The 24419-nt window shown below is 43.3% G+C and overlaps 1 protein-coding gene across 7 annotated transcripts in view; it reads right to left on the bottom strand.

Moving 5' to 3' along the window:
* MARK1 (microtubule affinity regulating kinase 1) overlaps positions 1-24419 on the bottom strand; it is a 112976-nt gene that overhangs the window by 56038 nt on the left and 32519 nt on the right. The window lies entirely within an intron of this gene.

The following is a 24419-nucleotide window of genomic DNA, read 5'->3' on the forward strand; positions in this document are numbered from 1 at the left end:
CAGGAAGACAGGAAGTAGAATTTCAAAGTAGATGGTAATATCCAGTAGTTAGGCTGGAGGCGCCAAACCCCCCATTCCAGACTGTTGAGCCAAGTATAAAGAATCTAGGCTACAAAAGGTAACTATAACAATTTAGAGAGAGAGAGAGAGAAACTGAAGGAAAAAACAGGAGATCATACGAGCAGAGAGAACAAAGGATACAGTAACAGAGACAGAGCGAAATCTATACCCTGGGAGTAAGCCTTCTCCCACAACTGTCCCCTAGTCCCACAGAGAAGAAGCAGACATTCGTAGGTGGGCCAGATGACCTCAGACACTGCAAAAAAGAACCCTTCACAGGTAAGACCAATGTTTCTTTTTCCACATTTGTCTGAGGTCATCCTAAACAAGAGGACATGCCCAAGCAGAAGAGAGAGACTGGGGCGGGGGAGGCAAATGTGTCAGACCACCTGTTGTAAAACTGTACGACCGAGGACTGCCTGGGCCAAGTGAGAGGCGGCAATTTCATAATGTTTAATGAATGGAGATGTCGAAGACCATGTAGCTGCCTGGCAGATAACATGTAAAAGGGCATTAGCAGAGAAGGTGGCTGAAGTGCCAGCGCTACGAGTGGAGTGCACGGTGATGCCCTTTGGAACGGGAAGTTGGAGAGATTCCTATGCCAAGGAGATAGTGGCCCGGATCCATTTAGCGAGGGTGGTCTTGGAGACTTTATCCCCTAAGGATGTGGGGTGAAAGGAGATGAAAAGGGAATCAGAACGAAGATATTTAGTGCATCTTAGATAGATCTGAAGAGCTCTTTGGATATCCGAGGTGTGCCATCATTTCTCTTGTGGATGGGCAGGGGGAGGAAAAAAGGAGGAGAGAACTACATCTTGAGACCTATGGAAGGGAGAATTAATCTTCAGAATGAACATAGGGTCTAGGTGGAGGATGGTGGCATCCTGCTGAAAGGTGCAGAGTTCTTTTCATGCCAAAAGGTCCCCCAATTCCAATACTCTGTGAGATGAAGTTATGGCCACAAGGGACATGACTTTATAGGAGAGGAGTTTCAGGGGTATCGAGTCTAGGGGTTTGAAGGGCTCCTAGAGAAGAGCATTCAGCACTTTGTTGAGGTCCCAGGAGAGGTAGCTATGTACAGGGGGGCAGGGGAGAGCCAGGTTGTTGGCCCCTCTCGGGAAACGTCTGAGGTGAGGGTAAAGAACCCTGCAGATTAAGGAGCAAGACCGATGAAAAAGCAGAAACCTGCCTATGAAGGGTGTTGGGGAGTAGGCCAATATCTAGACCCTCTTGGAGGAAGGCAAGAACGTTGGGAATTCCAGCTGAAATAGGGGAAAGGTTCTTCCTATGCGCCCACCTAGAGAATGCTGCCCAAGTGACCTGATACATTCGATTGGTTGAAGGCCTTCTGGATGCCAGAATAGTGTTCTGAACAAAGGTTGTGTAGCTGATGTTTCTTAGTGAGTCGCACTCAACATCAATGCATAGAGTTGAAGCCACCTATGGGATGCTGGGAAAGCAGGTCCAGACAGTGGGGGAGTGGCCATGGGTCCCTGATGGATAGGGAGACTATGGCCTTCCGGGCCAATGAGGAGTGATGAGGATGGTGGTTGCGCTTTCCAGAATGAGCTTTTGAAGGACCGGGTCTATGGTCTTTCGACTTAGCCAATCAAAGAATAAAAAGAGGGTTTTCATAATGGAGGAAAATAGAAAGTAGGGTCCCCTAGGGATCTGTACTGGGACCGGTGCTTTTTAATTTATTCATAAATGATCTAGAAGCAGGGGTAAGCACCGAGGTGGCCAAATTTGCAAATGATACCAAATTCTTTCGGGTAGTGAAATCCAAAATAGATTGTGAGGAGCTCCAAAAGGATCTCTCCAAAATGGGGGAGTGGGCAACAAAATGGCAAATGCGCTTCACTGTGGGCAAGTGTAAAGTGATGCACATCGGGAGGAAAACCCCCAACTTCAAGTATACGCTGATGGGATCCGAGCTGTCAGTGACTGACCAGGGGAGGGATCTTGGGGTCGTGGTGAACAGCTGATTGAAAGTGTCGACTCAATGTGTGGCAGCTGTGAAAAAGGCCAATTCCATGCTAGGGATCATTAGGAAGGGGACTGAAAATAAAACTGCTAATATTATAATGCCCTTATACAAAACTATGGAGTGGCCCACCTGGAGTACTGCGTACAATTCTGGTCACCACATCTAAAAAGGACATTGTAGAACTGGAAAAGGTGCAGAAGAGGGCAACTAAGATGATCAGGGGCCTAGAGCACCTTTCTTATGAGGCAAGGCTACAACACCTGGGGCTATTTAGTTTAGAAAAAAGACAAGTTAGGGGAGACATGACAGAGGTCTATAAAACCATGCATGGTATGGAGAAAGTGGATAGAGAGAAATTTTTCTCCCTCTCACATAACACTATTACCAGGGGTCATCCCATGAAATTGATTGCCAGGAAATTGAGGACCAACAAACAGAACTACTTTTTCACACAATGCAAAATCAACTTGTGGAATTCTCTGCCACAAGATGTGGTGACAGTCAACAACCTGGATGGCTTTTAAGAGGTGTTTCTTCTCCTCATGGAGAAGAGATCTATCAATGGCCACTACTCTGAGGACTATAGGCCACGACCAGCCTTAAAGGGAGGATGCCTGAGTACCAGTTGCAGGGGAGTAACAGCAGGAGAGAGGGCATGCCCTCAACTGCTGCCTGTAGGCTTCCAGTGGCATCTGGTAGGCCACGGTGTGAAACAGGATGCTGGATTAGATGGGCCTTGTGCCTGATCCAGTAGGGCTGTTATGTTCTTAACCTTGTCTATGATGGCTGTTGGAGGAAATGAATAAAAAGGGCCAAGGAGCCATCAGCTCGTCCGATGCCTCCACTAGAGGGGAGTGTAACCTTGTGAAGAATCTCTGGAGTTGATGGTTGAGTAGGAAGGAAAAGAGGTCCACGCATGGGAGACCAAGTTCAGCTATTTGATTGAAGACTTCTGGGTGGAATGCCCATTCTGCTAGGTCTATGATCTTTCGACTTAGCCAATCTGGTGTCAACCCACTGAGATGTTCAACCCACTGAGATGTTCTGCCAAGATGCAGAGATGGTCAACCCACTGAGATGTTCTGCCAAGATGCAGGCTAGATATACTTCTGCCCAAGAAAAGAGAAGGGTGGTTTCCTGAATGACAGTTCGGGACCTGGTTCCTCCCTGATTCGTGATATGGGACTTCAATGACACGTTGTCCGTGCGAACTAGGACGTGTTGGACCCATATCAGAAGAAGGAATTGTAAAAGGGCAAGGTAAATGACTCATAGTTCTAGCCAGTTGATACTCTTTGAAGCTTCTAAGGAGACCATGTCCCCTGTGTAAAGTGGTTGAGACAGTGTGCCCCCAATCCTGACAGACTGGCATCTGTCATGATGATTATCTTGTCCACAGGGGACAGAGGAAGACCTTGAAGCATCTCCAGAGAGACCCACCAATGGGTGGGAATAGCTTGTAGGTTCTGGACATGATCCAATCTTGGAAGGGAAGTAGTAACCATTGGAGGGGGCAAGAGTGCCAGTGTGCCCAGGGAGTACACTCCAAGTAGGATATCATGGAGCCCAGGAGCTGGGCTAGAAGCATGAGATCTGCTAAGGAACTGCCGAGGAGGGGCAACACCAGAGCTGAAATCTGCGATCTGGGGTCAGAGAGACTATCCCCTGACTGGTGTTGAACAGGGCTCCAAGATGCTGAAGGGATTGGGAGGGAATGAGGTGGCTCTTCTGAATGTTTATTATGAAACCATGAGTCCTGAGTAGATGGAGGATTTTCTGGATGTCCTTCTTTGCTTGAGAGAGGGAGAACAAACAGATTAGGTCATCCAAAAATGGTGTGTATGGACGGCCTCCATGCGCATGCGGGTGATCAGGGCCACCATGATCTTGGTGAAGACTCGTGGGGCAGAGGAGAACCTGAAAGGCATTACTCTGTATTGGTAGTGCAAGTTTTTGATGCAGAATCTGAAGAGCTTGCGATGGGATGGATGGATTGGAATGTGGAGATACGCTTCCAATAGGTCTATGAAGGCAAGGAACTCTTGGTTGCAAATTGCCTCGAGGGCGAGAAGTGACTCCATCCTGAAGAAGCGTTTCCAAATGAAATGGTTCAGATTCTTTAAATCTAGCACTGCCCTCCATGAACCGTCCTTCTTTGGTTCCAAAAATAAAATTGAATAGACGCCCAGCCATCTCTCTGTTGGAGGGACGGGTTCAACGGCCTAGATTTGGATCAGGTGTTGAATCGCCAGAGACATCTGCTGCACTTTTGTTGAGTTCTTGGAGGGCAGCGCAGGCATGAAGGCGTTCGGGGGTGATGTGGAGAACTCTAGGAAGAGGCCCCGGGGAACTGTTTCCAGAATCCAGGCGTCGGAGGTAGAATGGCTCCAAACTGCTACAAAAAGGAGCTGGCCTCCGACAGGAAAGGAGTCATTGCTTCTGTTCCTGTTGGAAATTGGGTGTGCTGGACTGTCTGGATTGTTGGTTCCTATTACTTCCCCGATATCTCTGTTGTCACTGGGGGTGCCTGGCAGGACTGGAAATGGTATTAAATGACCTATTGTCTCTGAAGGAGTTGGTGGAAGATCTAGGAAAGGACCTGAAGGGACAAAAATTATTAGAAGATAATCTATTTGGGCAGCGACAGTCTTTTCTAGATGTGGGCATGGCCTTTTTCTTGCCCCGTGTCTTCATGAGGACAGGTTCAAGGGAATCACCAAACAATTTGGCCCCAGAAAAGGGGGTAGAGGCAAGATTGAGTCTGGACTTGGGGTTGACCCACCAGTTCTTTAATCAGAGGCACCTCCTAACTGCCACCCCTGTCGCCATGGACCTGGATGCATTTTGGATACAGTCCAAGCTTGAATCGTCCATGAAGGCTGTGGCCTTAGCTAGCTTGGTGATCCCCTAAGTTGTTTGTTCTCAAGGGGGAATGAGTTGGACTAACTCCTTTGCCCATAACATGGAAGCCCAAGTAAAGACAGAATTGGAGGCCACTGCTCTAATGACTGTGGCTGATGCGTCATGTACCTTATGAAGGAGGAAATCACATTTCTTATCCTTGGGAATTTTGAGTTGCTCATCTCCGTCATGAGAGTTCCCAACACCAACTGTGCCACAGGGGCATCTACAATGAGATAGACTAACAGAGCAATAACATCATCGGAAAGAGTATAGAGCTTGTTAGGGCATGGAGCAGAGGGCTTGGCAGAAAAGGGCATCTTCCATTCAGACAACAAGGTTGCTTTGAATAGAGGAGGGAAGATGATGGAAAGAGGAGGAGTGGAGGTAGAGGGGGAAACTACTTGGTCCAAGCCAGCTTGAGTCTGTGCCACTGCATCTGGGGACACATCCTTAATGGTCCTCCTTGGCTAGTAGGACCTCAAAATCTGAAGCTGAAAATAGTTGGACAAAACTAGCAGTCTGAGAGGATGATTCTTCCTCCTCAGTATCAGAAAATGAAGAGGAATGAGGGGAACCAGAGGACGGGGGTCCCAGGTGAGGTCTCCGAGGAACTATGGGGGGAAAGGAAGGTGGGAGGATAGGGTTAAGGGGTATAGTCGGGAGCTGGGAGAGGTGGGTTCAGTGTGGATGGAGGGCGGGAGGGTTTTTTGGGGTGGAGGAGGGTCCTCCTGAGAAGAAGGATAAAGGTCTTTTCTTTCTCTGTTTCTGCTTCAGAGGTCTTGGTAGAAATCGTCCCCTTTCACTAAGAGCAATGACCCCTCTAGTAGGGCTAGAGCCTGGAGAGCATGAGCCTGGAGAGGACGAGAAGAAATCAGGCTTGGAAGGGCATTTGGGACGCTGAGGACCCGGAGCAGTAAGAACGGGGATGGGATTGAGAGGAGGTGGGGGAGGAGGAGGGGGTTCGGCAGTAGCCATGGATTTAAGCTCTTTCTGTATAATCTCATTGAGCCAAAACTCCCTATCCGGGGCAATAGACTTATGCAATTTAGGGTCCCTCAAAGGGACAGTATTCACATCCTCGATAGGAAGGATTGGGCATTCAGGAGACAGCTCTGCCAGGATTGCAGGAAGTTTGGAGCGAACAGGCAATGTCCGTGTTGCTGACTGGGATGCGGGGGGAACAACCAGTGGGCCAGGTTCCCGCTTCCCCTGTGGAGTGTCATGAAACTTAGGTGTGGATGTGAAAGGGGAGCTCACTCCTTTCCCACTCTGGCACAAGGGGGTGGGGATAGAGGAGGAAGGAAGGAATGAAGGAAGAGTAACAGGCTTGAATGCAGGCTGAAGAGAGCTCTCTCAAGAACAATTTTCTCTGAGGCGAGACAGGAACGGAACTGGGGGTTTAGCACCTCCAGCCTATTACCATCTACTTGAAATTCTATTTCCTGAGATATGATTGGCACACAATCCATTGTTTAGGATGACCTCAGACAACTGTGGAAAAAGTTAGGGAAATCACCAAGTCCAATATATATTAAATAGCAAGCATGTCCCACATCCCACTCAACCACGGGTGTTGCGGGTCCTTTAATATGTGTAAAAACTTTTACAGTTAAATGCAACATCACCAAATTAATTCTATTCCTAAAGTTTTTCAGTCAGATATGCACAAATACAACTGCAAGTAGTATGCAAACACTTTAGCAATACGTTGGATAGGGGTGTGCATGGAACAGGCTAGCCTGGTTCGGTTCGAGTCTGGACCAGACTCAAACCAGACCAGGCCAGTTCGGTCTGGCACCCTTGCGAAACTCCCTGGTTCGGTTCGGGGTGGGGGTGGGGGTTCATGAACATTTTTTTCAAGTTTACACTTACCCTCTTTGAGGGAGTTGTTGGAGGTGGCAGGGGGTCTGCGGAGGTTCCCCCTCCTCCCGCCGGCCTCCCTTAGAGCCCAAACCGGCCTGTTTGGCCAGCTCCTTGGCCTGTTTGGGCCTTCCCCCTCCGGCACGGTGGCCATTTTGGAGGCCACTGCACCTGCAATTGGCTTCTGCATGATCCAGGTCATGCAGAGGCCAATTGTGCAGGTGTGGCGGTCTCCAAAATGGCCACCGCACTGGAGGGAGAAGGCCCCAATGGCCGAAGAGCCGGCTGTAAGGGAGGCTGGCGGGGGGAGGGGGAACCTCAGTGGACCCCACCACCACCTCCAAAGTGGGTAAATAAAAAACTTGTTCTTAAGTCCACGAGGCCCCCCGAACGATCATGGGGTCAGACCGAACAGGGGATGATTTGGTTCGACCCCGAACCATCAAACCCAACAGGTTCAACGTTGAACCTGTTTGCACATCCCTAACGCTGGAAAGCACCATTTTAAGCCTTTCGCTTTCCTGCTTCCATTAGCTATCTAGCACTCAGCATTTACTGATTATGTTACTTTCCATAGCCCAGAATTTAAATAAGACAACCTTGTATGAACATACAGGAACCACCTCACCATTTAAGCTGATCACCAGTTACAAGATATTTTCAAGCCCAATCTTTGGCTAAGAATGGTCTGTCTACAACCCTTTAGTGAATAAGAAAGCTTTTGGTTTTCCTAAAAGCTTCATCTATCAAGGAAGAAAAACGATAAAACAGCAGCACAGTAATGATACTTGGGCAGGCCATACATGTGTGCACCAGCTTCTAAGAGAATCTGCTAACTTGAAAAAGTAGTGGGGGCAGGAAGGAACATTTTAAAAATCTGCATGGTGTGGAAAAGATGGATAGAATTACCTTTGTCTTATAATCATGCCGCTTTGACTCATTCAATTAAATGGATGGGCAGTAAATTCAGTTCTATAGAAAGTACTGGCTCTCACAATGCATTGTAACTTTAGGGAGTTTGCTATCCCCAAGTGTGATGGCCAGTAGCTTAGATGGTTTTAAGAGGGAAATGAGACAATTTCATGGCGGGGGGGGGGGATAGTTCTCTAATGGCTAGTGTATTTACCTGAATCCAATACTAGGTTTTTTCCAAATTCTTTGGTTTTAGAAAGAGAGGGAGAGGTGTGAGAGAGTGTGAGATAAATATTCAGAGTGCTGCTCCTTTTGGATAAATACAGGTATAACCTGTAATTAACCTCTCTTTTTAAAAGGGGTCATCTTAAATTCAGGGCTATCTTTAGGAACATAGGGACATAGGAAGCTGCCATATACTGAGTCAGACCATAGGTCCATCTAGCTCATTATTGTCTACACAGACTGACAGCAGCTTCTCCAAGGTTGCAGGCAGGAATTTCTCTCAGCACTGTCTTGGAGATGCCAGGGAGGGAACTTGGAACTTTTCGGGTAAATACGGTATTAGGCATGATATCTATATAGAACTTCCATGTTTTGTAGCAGTGTACATCTGGATACCAGCTGCCAGGAACAAGCAACAGAGAAAGAATGTTGCCTCCATATCCTGATTGTGGAACATATAATAGGAAGCTGCCTTATACCAAATCAGACTGTTGGTCCATACAGCTCAAAATTATCTACACTGGCAGCAGCTCTCTAAGGTTTTAGGCAGGAGTCTCTCCCAGCCCTACCTGGAGATGCCATGGACTGAACCTGAAGCCTTCTGCATGCAAACCAGATGCTCTACCTCTGAGCTACAGCCCTATCCTCAAAGGTGGCATACAAGGGTCTCCTATACAGACACAGACCACACCAAGACCTGCTTAGCTTCAGCAAAGTGGCTATATAACTTGCCCTTCGACATAACTTCATAAGAACATAAGAACAGCCCTGCTGGATCAGGTCCAAGGCTTATCTAGTCCAGCATCCTGTTTCACACAGTGGCCCACCAGATGCCGCTAGAAGCCTACAGGCAAGAGTTAAGGGCATGCCCTCTCTCCTGCTGTTACTCCTCTGCTCTTGTGAACTTCCTGGAAGCATTTGGCTAGCCTCTGTAGAACGCCAGACTAGATTATTATCATCATTTATTTATTTAAAATATTTATACACTGCCCCTCCAGTACACTACTGCTCAGAGCGGCGCACAACATTAATAAAAAGATACAATGTAAAATAAGACCAATAAAATTAATCAAGTTTAAGTTAAGCAAGTTAAAACCAGGCTAAAACCACATTTAAAATTACATTTTTTAATGGTGCAAAATTAAAAGTTATTTTAAAAGCTAAAACCTGAGAACTATAAAACTAAAGAATCTATCAGATGTAAACAGAGATGTAAAATTTAAAAGCCTCATTAAAATGATGTGCATTCAATTGGGCCCTTGGTTCTAACAGGGCTCATCTTGTGTTTCATATATTTTTATTTAATTTGTTTATTTGTTTATTTATTTATTTCTATTTACCTATGAACTGCTACCTTCTACCAGAAGCACATACTTCCCCATTCCTTCTTTTTAAAACACCACACAAAAATTCATCACCTTCTTGAGAGAGGATCCTTTGGCTTCCAGCTTTCCCCTATATTTTGGCATTTCTCCTTGCCTTTACTTACGCCTTTACTTACTGTCTATATTAGATTGTGGAACCTGCAGGTAGTTTTTATCTCCATTTAGCTTTTGTACAATGCTTCATTTTAGATTGTTACAGGAATATTGCCATCATTAGACTGCTAATATTAGCAGCAGGTGGAGTATTAGAAGTTCATTAGACTTCTAATAGTAGTTGGAGAGGGAGCTCTAAGAACTTGAGGGCAACCAATTTTTTTCATATGAGTCTGATTTATGAAATTCTGGGCTGAGGAAAGGTGGCACAATCTTAATGGAAGCAGGAAAGCTAAAAGGTTAAAATACTGAAGATAATCTCATCTGCATTTTGTGAATTTTCAAAGTGCATGGTAAAATCACCTAACAAAACTAATCTGATCTTTGAGGTGGGGGGAGAGATTACATTAAACGTATTTCAGTGAATAAGCAAGTAGCCTTAATTTATTTTACAAAATTGAAATGAGAGGTCTGCCCAACAGCATGGATTTTCTCCATAAAATGCAAACAGTCACAGGTAACTCTTGAAAGATTATGCAATAATGAATGCTTCAGAGGCATTTCTGCTGGGCTGTTTGCTTGAGTTATCTGTATGGTCTTGCTAAATCTATTCCTTACATTTTCTAAGTAAACCTTCTTAGATTTTCTAGGCAACAGCAAGAAACTTTAGCTAAAAGCAAGATCAATGATGAAATCACTACTCTCCACATTCTCTCTATGGAGAGGTTTTAAAAGAGCAAATAAGTATTAAATAAGTTTGGTCTAAATTCAACATTTAAAAATAAAGGTAAATATCAAATAATTCGGCAGAAATTTTTGGGAATATGGATGCTAACTTTTACAAGAAAGTCATCTCTAGGCAGAATGAGCAGATTCATGTAGAAATTGTAGAGAGGGACAACTCAAAGCTTATAGGGTACTGAATCCATAGAATAAATATTTTATATTTGTAAACAGCCATTTTTCTCTCCTATTGTTGGACTTCTGTTACTGCAAAGAGGGCTCTTCCCCCCACCCCCCGCCCCGGGATGTAAATTCTACATTTATCCCTTACAATTAGTTAAAAAAATGGAATATCTCTGTAAAAGAAAGCTGAAGTTCAGCTGTCATGTACTGGATACAATCAAAGACCGGCTAGGTAAGATTCCACAGCTAGTCTAATGTGAAGTCACAGTCCTCATATTAGTCCCTTGCGGCAGAAAACACTGAGATTGCACACTGAAGCATGCAGAACAAACAATATTTTTGCATTTTGAAGATTCTCAGTTTGCATTCTGAATGTCTCAGATACTTATGGGCTTTCAGGAAGCCCTCAAAGCCTATCTGTTTAGCCTGGCCTTCCAGGGTTTTTAAATTGTTGTAAATGGTTTTAATGTTGTAACCTGGTTTTTCAAGGCTTTCAAACTGTTTTGATTGTTTGTTTATAATTTGTTTTAACTGTTAATTAATTTTAATGGTTTTGGTTTAACTGTAAACTGCTCTGAGCCATTTTGGAAGGGTGGTATAAAAATTTAATGAATAAATTAAAAAAATACAGATTACCTAAAGCCTTTCAACAAAAGTGTTTTGTTTTTTTTGAAAGCCAACATTTTTCCTTACATTATAGCAAAGCTTAAAATTTCTGCCCTCCTGCAGATATTGGACTACAACTCCTATAATCTCTATTGACCACTGTGGCTGGGGATGATGTGGGCCTTAGTCCAAACACAACTGGAGGACCGAAGTTGTGCAGTCCTGCATTATAGTTTCAGCAACAATTCTACCATATGCAGTTCCCAATTAACTACATTCATTCATTTAGCAATATGCTAAATCATTGTAAACCGTTTAGAGAGCTTCGGCTATAGAGCGGTATAGAAATGTAAGTGCTATTGCTATTGCTATAATGAAACATTTAAAAAAAAAAAAACAACAACAACAATTGAACCAGATAAAAATTAAAATTAGAACTAGATATCATTAATGGCCAGGTGAAAAAGATAGGTCTTTAAGACTCTCCTGAAGGCCTCCAAGGAAGATAATCCTTTTAAATCCATGGGGAGCACATTCCACAACCGAGGGGCGACAACTAAGATGGCCCGATCCCAGATCACCACCAGATGAACTGGTGGCACCCGAAGAAGGACCCCTCCTGATGATCTTGATGAGCGGTGTGCTCTTGTAGAAAAAGGCGCTCTCTCAGATAACCCATACGTAAGCCATTCAGGTAATATGAAGCACTTTGTACTTTGCCCAGAAACATATCAGCAGTCAGTGCATTTGTTTAAGGACAGGCATAATGTGGTCTCTCCAGGATACCTCAGAGACCAATCTAGATGCCACATTTTGGACTAACTGAAGTTTCTGAACCATGTACAGAGGCAGCTCTACATAGAGAGCATTGCAGTAGTCCAACCTGGAGTTTATCATTTGGTGTACCACTGTTTTCAGGTCATTCTACTGAAAAAAGGGGCAGAGTTGTTGAATCAATCACAGCTAGTGGAAATCACTCCTGGCCACAGCCTCAACCTGAGACACCAGTGTGAGACCTGGGTCCAAGAGCACTCCCAAGCTATGAACCTGTTCTTTCTGTGAGAGTGTAACCTCATCCAGAACAAGATGTTCCATCTCATCTTGTAGATTACGACCCCCAGCAATTAGCAACTCTGTCTTGCTTGGATTCAGTTTCAGTTTATTATTCCTCATCCAGCCCATTACTGCCTGTACGCAGGCATTTAAGGGGCTAATGCCATTTCCTGGCATTGATGACAAGGAGAAACAGATTTGGTATCAATATGCTGTGTTATCAAAACACAGCACCAAATCCCCTGATGACCTCACCCAGTGGTTTCATGTAAATGTTAAAAAGCATTGGTGATAGAATGGAGCCCTGAGGGACTCCATATAATAGCTCCCTTTTAGAAGAGCAACTGTCGCCAAGTGCACCACCTGAAATCTACCCGAGATATAGGATTGGAACCACTGTAAAACAGTGCTTCCTATCCCCAAATCCCTCAGACGATCCAGAAGGATATCATGGCTGATGGTATCAAAAGCCACTGAGAGATCCAAAAGAACCAGCAGGGTTACACTCCCTCTGTCAATTCCCTGGCAAAGGTCATCTATCAGGCCGGCCAAGGACATCTCAAACACATTTCCTGTCCTAAAGCCAGTTTGAAGTGGGTTGAGCGATTATACTGCTTGAAATGACTGAATTTAGGGCAGGTGCCCTTTCTGTATAAAGGCTATGAGCTTTGCTGTTATTGATGCTTAGATAGCTGAATATGTGGATGCACAAGGTTCTGCCCCAATCCACACAGTGTTTACAAATATCTCAGTTCTAAGATTGCAATCCTATATGTGCCTTCATGTTGCAGTTCCACTGAGATTTCAGGGTAAAGGGATTAGTAAATGCATTTTACAAAAATAATTTTAGCTGTAAAAGTGTGCTTTTCAGACACTCCAGACATATTTTTCTGTATACGTACTCAAAAACCTAGACATTATATTATGGTGGGGTAATTTCTTTGTCTATTCATACAGCTTAGGCAATTTGTCTGCAGTCAGAAAGACAAAAAGGATGAATGTAAAAACAGTAATTTTAAGACAAAACTGCAATGAACATCTAGTTCTAAACTATACTTTATCGCCTGATAACCTCGCCAATGAGAGAACATTAATAAATAATTTACAAAATATATCTCAGCTATTTTCAAGCATTATAATTGGGAGGAAAATGCCAAAAGCATATGCAAATCATGGGTGTACATTCGAACTGAATTTGGACCGCACTGGGGGTTCGCTTCGGTTTGATCTCTTACCAGCCCCGCTTCCTGCAGTCCAAGATCGAAATCCGGTTTGTGGCCGACTGATTTGAGATCAAACCAATTCTGCACATCCTTAATGCAAATAAGAAATGCTTAATGATACATACAAACAAAGGCTTACTTGTTCTCCTAACCCAGTCCAAAAATGCACATTTCCCAATTAGAACACTTTGAGGATATGTATATTTTATAAGTGTTTACAAAAAGTAAATCATCTTTAAAAGCATGCTTCTCAATGAAACCATACTAGATAATTGATTAGAAACTCTTTGGCCTTCAAGCTTGCATCTTTCCTATTTAAAAGATAGAAACTGTCTTTACATGGTTTCATTTAAGAGTCAACACTTGCAACTTTTACAAGCAATCCCTCAGAGGTTACCTTTACAACCAAGTGGTATAAGCCAGAGAGGTTGTCTGCTGACAAAGCAGTAAAGTATGTGTTCACCGCTTTGTCAGCAGCCAACTAGTTTACTATTTAGGGTATTGTTCTTCAGTGTATGACCTGGGGATGGGGTGGGGGCATGAACCCTATGTGCAAAGGGCTGCCACTAATTGTTTCTTGCGTCTGTGGGAAGTTTCAGCCAAAGGTAAATACTCTGCTGCACAGTCCCCCAATAGCCATTATCACCATGCAGAGCTGCGCTTTGCCCAGCACTAAGGGGCTCCTTTAAAAGGGAAACTGAGCCCTCTTGAGCCCTTCGACCATCTTGGAAGGCATGAACAGAGTGTTGGGAAGTGTAGCCCTTCCCAGTGCCTTCCTGAGAGGTTTCATTCTCTCTTAAAGGGCCCTGCAAGCACTGCGAAAGGAGCAATACTGAGCAGAGGTCAGCCCACTGGGAAATGGCTCTCACACTGAAGGGTTTTTGCCAAAGTAGCCCCTGCTTGAAAAACAGTGAAGATCTCTGACTTGTGGCTTTTTCACACATTGGTTTATTTTGTATCTTCTTAAGGGCCCACCTTACTTAAATGATCATGAAGAGAGTTAAGAAGAAAGCAAGCACTGGTCGGGAGGCGGCACTGCAAAAATAGCAGGAGGAAGGTGCTCTCATCTGGCTGGAGTATCAAAACTTGCAAGGAGAACAAAAAAAACATAAGAACAGCCCTGCTGGATCAGGCCCAAGGCCCATCTAGTCCAGCATCGTGTTTCACCAGATGCCTCTGGGGCAGGGGTATAGCCACCACTGTGCCAACGGGTTCAAAGAACCCAGGCCGCCAATGAAGAGGGCCACTGAAGCTCCATGGCTCGGGCTCCAGAGGAGCCCAGAGTGAACTCGCCCCTCCCACATCTGGGCAGCCGAGAGCCCGGGCGAACTCTCTGTTGGTTATTCCAGGCAGCGCCGGCTGCCCGATAAGACGTTTTCCCTTTTCTCTCCTTCCCTGGAGTAATAGAAAGGGAAAAACTTCCTATCGGGCAGTCAACGCTGCCTAAAATAACAAGCTGAGAGCTCACTCGGGCTCTCAGCAGCCTGGGCCACACCCCCTTTGCGTGTGATGTCATGAGCAAAGAGGGTGTGGTTTGGGTTTCCGAGAGCCCAAGCGAGTTCTCAGCTTGTTATTTTAGGCAGTGCCGGCTGCCCAATAGGACGTTTCCCCCTTTATCTCCCTCTCTGGAGCGAAAGGGGGAAATGTCCTGTTGGGCTGCCGGCGCTGCCTGAAACAACAAACAGAGTTTGCTCGGGCTCTCGGTAGCCCGAGCAGGAGGGGGAAGTTCGCTCTGGGCTCCTCCCGAGCCCAAGCCACGCCCCCGTGTGCGTGCCACCAAGGAAGAGATGATGAGTTTCTTCAGAACCTGACACAGGCATCTGGAGTCTCCGAGAGCCCCTCCTTAAGTAAAGTGGGAGGTTAAGAAAATAAAGAATAAATCAACACATGGGAAAGCCCTTCATTTACCAAGTATTACTTTGTCAGTAGTCAACCAAAGACTACTGCATCACATTTCATTTCATCATATTTCACAAGCTATAGTGTTTACTGCCTATCCTTAGGTGCTGCAACACAAAACCAGAAGTTCTGCAAACAGAAGCAAGAAATCTGTGCAAATTTAGACTGGGGAGCCTGTGGTCAGTACTCTGCCCCTAGGATTGAAGCAAGTGAGAGAACAGGAATAACCTCAGGCTCGTGTGTTCCCTCTTGCACTCCCCTCACTGTGAAATGACCAACATGAAGGCTGACATGACAGCAACGTTTGGGAGTGAGATTTATCAGCCCCACTTAGTATGATGGTCAAACCTGGAAAGGAAGACTTTCCCACTCTCTTCTTAGGAACCCTTGCTGATTGATTACTGTGATGTGCTGTTTGGATGCCTGAAGAGAGTTAACTGGACTTACGAGTTGAAGCACTCATGCATCACCTGTTCTAACCCAGCTGCCAGTTTGCTTCCAAGCACGATTCAAGGCACTAGTTCCGTCCACTGAAGCCCTAAATGGTCTGGATGCAGTGGCAGACATCCAGTCTGAATTGGCTCAAGCAAGTCCCATTGAAATAAAGGACCAGTAAGGCTTCCAAACTTGTCTTTAATTTCAGTGGGACTTCCTTGAGTAAATTCAGGCAGGATGTCATCCAGTGTACCTTAGCAAACACCTTCTCCCATATGAACTTCTCCATGTTTTGAGACCTGCCGGAGACTTTGTTTTATGTCACACATAGAACTGACCTTTCTTCCTGAGACAACATCAGAACTATAGAATAGATCCTACCAAGACACTTTCCTGGCAAGTTTACTTTAGATAATTTGGCACCATATCAACAATTTTTATTGTCACTAGACTTACGGCAAGTCATGACTACAAACCATTATGGAAAGGTGTGGGGGCGGGGGGAGACATGCATGTCCCATTAATTTCAGTGGGACTTGGTCAGATTTTACCCTTAGTTTTTAGCTTCTTCTAGCCTCCTTCAGTTTTTAACTTTTTCATATCTGTTTCTTAGTTGCTTTTAAACTTCATATTATTGGCTATTTAAACTTTCGGTTGCATCTTGACAACTAGGTATCCACTGCAGCTCTCTGCATTTTATTTTGTTATATTTTAATTAGTTTTTTATCTGTCTTAGGAGAGTTGTTTTGAAAAAAATATTTAAAGACATTTTTAAAAGACACATCCAGCTAACTCACTATCTAAGGAACTTCTGAGTCAACATGCAAAAGCACATATCTATTTGAACATGAGAGCATGCTCTTTTCCAGAGTTATCCAATTGTCTCAGTCTTTTCTGAGGACTCTCTTATTCCACATGGCCCTCATGGATGCTTCACAAATATTATTCTGCACGACAGCATTCCACATGGACAGATACAGTATCTCCACTGTACGTACGTGAATCGATCCAATTACGTAGAACTTAATGGACATACCAGCAAATGTCTTTAGAAGCAGCTGGCAAAGACACACACGTGGCAAACATGCAACAACAACAAATATTTATATACCGTATTTTATGGACTATAAGACTCACTTTTTTCCTCGAAAAATATCCTCCAAAATTCAGCCGCGTCTTATATGTTTTAACAGTTTAATATGTTAAAACTCTGAAAAACTGGATTAAAATTAAGGTGCGTCTTATAGTCCGTAGCGTCTTATAGTCCGTAAAATACGGTACCACTTTGTCAATACAGATTTGTTCATTATTCAACTCCAAATGTGACTGCAAAGAATCTTCTCCTTCTATTGACTCAGGACATTACATAAATAAGGTGGTGTAGCATTCTACAAGGCAAAGCCAAAAGTCTGTTCTTCTGCCCAATAACTAATGCTGTTTACAGTGACTGACTTATCAGCAGCAAAGACTTCAACAAAATGAAACAAACCCCAGAGTTCTGATTCCACTGCCAGGTTTTTCCTAGTGAACCTCATGCCTTCATTTGCAAGACATTCGAGATCAGATTTGTTTTGGAGAGAGTACATATGCAAATGCAGTCATGTAGAACCACTCATTTTCAGCTTGGCGACTACAATAATCGAGATTATTCAACTAACAGTTTCCAGGATGAATATAAATAAAACCAGTCAAAAGCACAAGCTTTCTGCTTTATGTAATACATAATAATTAAGAGACCATGCTTTTCTGTTTTTAGATTCTCAAGGAAACAGGGCAACATTTGCCACGGACATATACAACACAAGAACATTCAGATGTGGCAACAAATCATGGTTTGTTACAAGAATGCACTATGGTGAGACTTGGGTTTGGTCACTCCCTCTTCCTCTTTTCCATTTCCTTTGCATGCAAGGGGAGGAAAACTGAAGAATGGTTTCTAGCAAATCAGTTTCCTATTTTTCCTGAATATTGGGGAACTGGACTCCACAAAAACAATAGTCATAAGAACAGCCCTGCTGGATCAGGCCCAAGGCCCATCCAGTCCAACATCCTGTTTCACACAGTGGCCCACCAGATGCCTCTGAGAAGCCCACAGGCAAGAGATGAGGGCATGCCCTCTCTCCTGCTGTTGCTCCCCTACAACTGGTATTTAGAGGAATCTTGCTTCTGAAGCTGGAGGTGGCCTATAGCCACCAGACTAGTAGTCATCGATAGACCTGTCCTCCATGAATTTGTCTAAGCCATCCAATCTAGTGGCCATCACTTCATTCTGTGACAAAGAATTCCATAGGTTAATTATGTGCTGTGTGAAAAAGCACTTCCTTTTGTTGGTCCTAAATTTCCCAGCTTTCAGTTTCATGGGATGTCCCCTGGTTCCAATGTTGTGAGTGGAAGAACAATTTCTCTATCCAATCTCTCTACTCCATGCATAGTTTTATACACCTCTATCATGTCTCCCTGTAGTTGCCAATTTTCCAAACTAAGAAGCCCCATATGCTGTAGCCTTGCCTAATAAGGTTGGTGTTCCAGGTCCCTGATTATCTTGGTTACCCTCTTTTGCATTATTTCCAGTTCTGAAGAACAAACCAATTAACAAACAAGGATAACGGTGAAAAAACACTGTCATCAATTTTTATCCACCCGGTAACCTAACATTTACATTTAAAACTGCAACATAAACCAGTTTTACCAGTTAAAAGTTCCATGTTAAAACAAAAGCCTACCATAAAGATATGAGTTATATGAAAGTGCACAGAAATTACAGCAAATGCAACAGAGATTATCTTAGATCCACCTGAGGGCATTAAAAAGTTTAGAGCACAGTTTATTCAACAGCAAGGACCTAATGAAGTCATGTGCTCTAAGTTAGATTCTACCCAAGCCAGAAGGGCATTCATGAGGTTCAATTCAAGGCACTCAGTCAAGCTATTCACTGCATCATACAAAATATAAGCAGCTTGAGTGATATGATATTTTTCTTGAAAACTTAAGTAACTTGCACTAAACTATACATGTCAGACTGGAGTTTTGTTGTCTGCAAGAGAAGCGAAGTTTAAAGAAATATCAGTATTTTTAAAATAAGAAAACCTCAAACATGCTCTTATTCTGAATCCACTCTATTGAAGAGCTGACTGCTTCAGCAAATTCTCTTTGCCTCTTTTTAGCTGCTATATGGTCTACGTACTTGCAATAAGGTGTCTGTAAACAAGTGGTAATATGCATTGCCTTTTACAGCTAGCAGTAACCCGGTCATAATAGTCTCCCCTTTTATTCCACTAATAAAAAACTGGGAATATTCTAATGATGATGAGCATCCTTTTTAGAATCAAGGAACCCAATAAACTATTTTGTTTCATATTAGTCTGTAGTGTTGTGAGAACTGGTAACAGCAATTGAAGCTTATACACTGAAAGTGTGTGAGTCACGGAATTTCCTTATTTGGAAAAAACTTAAGCTTGTTTTATTGTGTAGGAGGACAGGAGAATAAAATGAGAATCTCCTTGGCAAGCTGCTTAACACTATTGTATAGTATCTGCTCCTTATTTCCCAGATTACTGAAATCGAGCTTTTTCAACACTCAAAGAAATATACTGATATGTAATTAAAAATGTCTATGTAAAGATGAGCTTTAAGTAACCAGCAGCAAAATACTCTTAACTATTCTGATATTGTGGTGATATCATCAAAACCATGGTCCTTCTCAGGGAGAAAGTTTTCACCTCTCACACACACAAAATCTGCAGAAAATATACCCACTCAAAATGGCTTTCTAAGAGCTATTTTCACAGTCCACACTATATTTGAGATACCTCTTTAAACTGTGTGATTCATCAGTAGGCAATAATGTCACACTGAAGCACCCACTTGAAACCTTATACAGCTGAAAGTCAGAGGGAGCTTATAAAGCGAGGGTCTTCAGACTGAACAGCAGCCATAGACTATTAACCATCCATTTCCTATATATAAATGCCCAACCGTTTGAGAACTTGTGAATATTTCTCTGAGAGGCAAGACTTTATCATTACATGGAGGGATCTTCCCCCTTCCTCCCCTTGTATGTCTCTCTGGGCACAAGCTCCCATTCTTGTAGGGTCCTTGTCAGTGGAAGCCGAGTGACCAAGCATTAGGGCAAGAAAGCAGACAGGTTCTTCCTCCACCACTCTGGGATTACCCAAGTACTCCTGCACAAGACTGGATGACAGCCACTCATTTATACAAAATTCATAATGCATTGGCGGGGGGGGGGCACAACTGGTGTGGGAACTAAAATCTGCTCCCAGTGACCACCGTGTCTGGAGCCAACTAACACATCTTGCCCTTCTCTCATACTCTTGCCAATCAGAGTTCTTTTATTGAATTCCATGTCAGTCAATCAAGAGGAACCACTGATGTGAGCAGGTGGGATAAGCAGGGTGCAATCAGGGATACAGCTGAAAAAGGGATCAAACCAGACTACAGATATTGGTGACTCCACGTACTGGGACAGGTTTTGCTCCCTACTACTCTACGCAAATTTGTATCACAGAATCAAAGAGATAGCTTTTACAAATTTTGGCTTTTATAGAGCGTTTGCAAAAAGCAAAAAGCAAAAAACACTGCAGCCACACATGTAAAACAAATACATATTAAGCAAAAACCTTAGGAAATAAAAATATTGGAATGGAGCCTCGTTTAAGCATTAAATCAAAACAGATGGGGGAAAAACAGACTAAAGTAATTATTGCACAGGGAAAAAGACACAGTTCACATGAGATTCCCCAGTCAAGTACAGGAAATGCATCAAATATAGACTGCCAGGTTCCTTATTGTGGCCCATGTCCAATTCCCCAATCACCATCAGCATATATTTTCTACTACCATTGTGTCACTGAACAGAACAAAGTGTGCCAAGTACATCCTTGAAAGTGGGTAAAGTTAGTGTGGCCATATACAAAAGGCCAAAGATGCTGCTTACCACCTTCCCTGAATCAGGTTTCTTCACATGCACACCCACCCAACCGGAGAAGTGGGTTTTCCAGAAAATTCTGACTTGAAAATTTTTCCCATGCACATTTCCCCTCATTTGCACATTTGAATGATTCCACCCCCCCCTCAAAAAAAGTTACTAGCGACATACTGTACAAGAGCACATCAAAAGTAACACTGCATTTGTGCAAGTTGCACAAATATAACCTTGGCACAAATTGTGTTATATAAGATTGAGCCCATTATTTTCAATGGGCTTACTCTTATGTAACAATTTGTGCAAATTTTGTATTTATGCAATACATTACTAAGCTGGTGTACTCTTTCACAGTATGCCAACCATAATATAAATTTTCGTATGCCCTAAACAGATTTGTGATCTGATTTTGCATGTTATTTGACCTATGTATACTATCAAAACACATCACCATATTAATGTACCCTCACTGTAACCTAAATGTTTTTCAAGTAGTCAAGTAGAAACGGAAAATTTTCCATGAAAAAAGAAAGTATAAACTCTCCACAAAAAATGTTCCACCCCCTGTCTCTGCATACACCTGCTACTAAGTATTTAGAATAAACACTATCAACATGCTTTTTAAATAACTGGATAAGATTACATGAACATTTTTAATAATCTTAACATACAGACTTCTCAGAGTTGAAAAATTACAGGTCCCTAGTCATATTGGTTCCTAAAAATCTGATGCAGGCATCTAGGAATTAAATACACTCTTCAGGCCACTGTAAGAAAGTTCTTACAAGTGATAAGAATAACCTTGGAATTGTTCCAGATAATTTGGGGTCAAGCATATATGACAAGGAAACACTGGATGGATTTCATGTACTATATCAGCCTGGGAGGAATGGGTGGTTTAAGGTTGTTACAAAAACACCACTGTTATAGTTAAGAGCATATACATGTTGTGTATGGTGGCTTCACAGGTTAGTTCCCCCACAGATGTATGGAGCCAACAAAATTCCAGAACTCTAGGGGATTTGCTGACAGAGTATAAAACGGAATGTTGATGGCCCAGCAGACTAGTAGGATAACTGATACTGTAGCCCCTATGTACACGGTCTGGCTGATTTACCAGAGTAGCTTTCTTTAGTATACATAGGGACTAAGCCAGGCAAGCTGAATTGCAAGAGTCCAAATAATGCTCAACTATGACCAATTCATATGGTACCACCAGAAACATGAGAACCAATTATGGTATAGCTATTCCCAGACCATTCAAGCTATATCTGAAACCACCACATGGGAGAGGTTGGTAACACAGTTACCTGAAGCAATATCTGTTCCCACATCAAATTGCCCATACAGCACGGTCTTCACTGGAGGTCCTTCTCAGGGAGCCCCCACAATCCAAGGTGGAGTGGAGAGGGACCTTCTTGGAGGTGCCCACCACCACCACAACTTGTCTTTTCAGTGCCAGGTGAAGATCTTTTTTCCTCCCAGGCCCATTAAAATGTGATCAGCTTTTACTATACAAGTTGAGTATCCCTTATTCAGACTGCTTGGGACCAGAAGTGTTCTGGATTTTGGAATATTTTCATAATGAGAGGAGGGTTTTCCCTTTTCCCTCTAGCGCCAAAGCGAGAACATGAAAAAAATTAAAAAGTTTCACAATAAAAACAGAGCCGCAACAAGAGAAAATTACAGACAAATTACAGCATGTTTAAAGGCAGCAAAATCGGGAATCTGTGAGCGAGTGAGGGGGGCTCGCCTTCTCTTCTCTTCCGCTCTTTTAATGTTTTAAATCATCTTCAGCTAGCTCAGCTATTTTTGCTGGGGCAACGGGCTCAGTGTCTCCCCAAGGGAATGTGTAGCATCCAGCCAGCGGCGTCTCTCCTCGCGGCGGAAGCTGAGAGGGAGGAGAAACCCAGGCGTGAGGAGGACGACGGGGTGGGCTTGGAATTGCAAAGGTGGTCTGCTTCTGCTCGCCCGCGTGTTCTGCTTGTGGATCAGGCACACACGAGGAGAGGCAGGCAGGTAGCTGCGCCTTCAGCCAGCTCGGTTTGGGAACTGAAGTGTTTTACTTTTGCTAGTGAGCTGTGCGTGTGTGAGAGCAATTATTACAGAAGTCGTCAAGGCTTTAAAAAAAAAATTAACGTTTGTAGCTCGCTGCCTGATGGCTTCTGGAATAAACAAGGTCCATCAGGCTGGGACTTGCAATGGGTCTTCTAAAGCTACTAGTCATTGTAGTTCATAGGAGAAAGGCGATCAGGAAATGCATGTGAAAATGTGTAAGAAGATTGCCCAGCTCACCAAGGTAATAAATAAGTTTTGTTTTGCTACAACGCACGCCGTGGTGGTTTCTGGATTTCGGAGCATTCCGGATGTCCGGATAAGGGATACTCAACCTCTATTGCTTGGGTTTTAATGCTGTGACATTATCTACTGCTTGATCATCATTTGATTATTGAAACTACAGTATATGGTTTAGGGGTGGTTGATTTTAAGCTACCCTGGGAATTATTGATTAGAGGACAGAAAGTATTAATACAGAATAGGACACCATACTCTGGCATGCTATTTGTAAAGTGATCATGTGAGCAGAGCCGGCAACAAGACTATTTCCTTCCCATTAATGGAACAGCATTCAAGCAGCCATGACGTTTCCACATCACTGCAAGTGATGTTTGAAGATGCTGATGTCCCAGGTTCTTTTATGGGACAGCAGCCATGTATACTGCTTTATCACCACTTTTCTCCTCCAGAAGAAAGAGCAAATCTAACTACAACCATAGGTGTCCCATGTTACTCTAGTGTAACATAGAGGATGAACAAGTCCTTGGAACCAAACTATTTCTCTCCCCCACCTCCAACTACAGCATAAAAACAGGGGAGAAGGGGCGGTTTGTGGATCTACATGACAGTGAATCAGAACTTAATGGCCTCACTAAAAGCCATTGTATGCACAAGGCCCAGGTTCAGTTCCTGGCTTCCCCTAGTCAGGCTGAGTTAAGACTCCTGTCTGAAACCCTGGAGATCTGCTAACCATCAGTGTAGTCAGTACTGACCTAGATGGACCAATGGTTTGACTCAGTATAAAGCAGCTTCAATAGGTTCTTCCAGTAGAATACAGGACAATTTGTCCTTCAGATTCTTAATGGACTTAAATAATTTATGAAGCACTTGCACATCCAAAAGACAATCAAGCACTGTACCTTTTTCAAAACATTTAACATTTCTGCAGAGGATGTTGCATGTTTTATACCGCAGCTAAAATGGCAATAAACCTGAAAAACCCACATGTATTTACATTTATGCTTTAACTCGGTAGTTCATTTACAACATCAAGCTACATATTCCAAGTAATATGTTGGAGTCTTACATCTTCACTTACACAGCCTAATCCTATTTTCTTCCTATCACTCTTCAACAAAAAAAGTTCTCAAAGAACTTTACAAAGCCTGCATTATACAGGAATGTTTCAAGAGAAAAAGTTAATATTTATACACAACATTAAGTTCAGTAAATGGTTTACATAGCAAAAAGAAAGCAAAAATAAGCAAGTGGTTCCTTTCACAAAGGGGCTTGCAGTCTAGAAGGAGATAAGAGAAACAGCCACTGAAACAACACTATGCTGGGTTGAATAGGGACATTTGCTCTCCGCCTGATTATTATATTTATATACACCACTTTTCAACAAGAGGTTTACTAAGTGGCTTACATAGAACAAGAAATGAGAGGCTGGATCTTGTCTCAAAAGTGGTTCACAATCTAAAGAAACCCCTCTTTAAATGGCAATCCACTGCACCCTCTCTCAAAGCTCCACCCCAAGGTCTGGGGGTTTTCTGGAGCAGTAGAAGGGGGTCAGCATCAAAAGGTACATGAGTGGAAAGCAATTTCCAGTCATACAAATAAGAGCATGGATCTCACATCATATTAGCAAGACA

This window comes from Hemicordylus capensis, chromosome 1 (genome assembly GCF_027244095.1).
Source record: "Hemicordylus capensis ecotype Gifberg chromosome 1, rHemCap1.1.pri, whole genome shotgun sequence".
Classification (NCBI taxonomy): Eukaryota; Metazoa; Chordata; class Lepidosauria; order Squamata; family Cordylidae; genus Hemicordylus; species Hemicordylus capensis.